This window comes from Procambarus clarkii, chromosome 24 (genome assembly GCF_040958095.1).
Source record: "Procambarus clarkii isolate CNS0578487 chromosome 24, FALCON_Pclarkii_2.0, whole genome shotgun sequence".
In the NCBI taxonomy this organism is placed as follows: domain Eukaryota; kingdom Metazoa; phylum Arthropoda; class Malacostraca; order Decapoda; family Cambaridae; genus Procambarus; species Procambarus clarkii.
The window spans coordinates 30,750,057-30,751,082 of record NC_091173.1 but is presented as its reverse complement, the minus strand read 5'-3'; positions in this window follow the sequence as shown (position 1 = coordinate 30,751,082).

Below are 1,026 nucleotides of genomic sequence, written 5' to 3'. Positions count from 1 at the left end.
GCATCAAATGAACAAATCCACAAGGGTCGTGACGAGGATTCGAACATGCGTCCGGGAGCATCCCAGACACTGCCTTAATCGACTGAGCTACGACAGGGTTAAGAGAGTTGAAACCGAAGTTCTACTGAACTTACTGGATCCCGCAGCCTCTTCGAGACACAAACCAGGGTTTTACACAACTCCCCCCTGCACCCGAGCTATGTCAATAGTACCCTGTCGTAGCTCAGTCGATTAAGGCAGTGTCTGGGATGCTCCCGGACGCAGGTTCGAATCCTCGTCACGGCCCTTGTGGATTTGTTAATCTGATAATTGTAATTGGCCCGCACTACAAGCCAGCAACAGTTACACAGTGATGAGGAGAGGGTCTGAAAGGAACTTTGAGAAAGGTATAGCGGACAAATGTAAAACAGATCCAGGTCTATTCTATAAATTCATTAAAAGCAAGCTGAATGTAAAGGATAAAATCCAGAAATTGAGAAAGGGGTACAAGACTACTGAGAATGAAAAAGAAATGTGTTAAATGAACAGTTCCAAAGTGTGTTTGTATAAAATAAGAATTTCAGAGAACCGAACCCAATACCAATTCTAGAGCAAACCATAGAACACACAGAAGTATCTCAAGACGAAGTGGAAAACTTACTCTAGGGGGCTAGGAAGAAATAAAGCAGTTGGACCTGATGGAGTTTCACCTTTGGTGCTGCGAGAATGTGCAACTGAGCTCAGCATACCACTCCAATTAATATTCCACACATCCTTGTGCACAGGAATCTTAACAAATATATGGAAAAAGCCATAGTACGAATTTGTAAAAGTGGTAGTCGAGAGGAACCTCTAAATAATAGACCCGCATTTCTAACAAGCATGGTAGTCAAAACCCTAGAAAAAATAGTTAAAAGCCAAATGGGTTGAACACCTAGAGAGTAATGACATAACGGACAGACATTATGGTTTCGAACAGGAAGGTCTTGTGTAACAAATCATCTTGGTTTTTATGATAGGGCCTCAGAGATACTAAAGGAAAGAGAA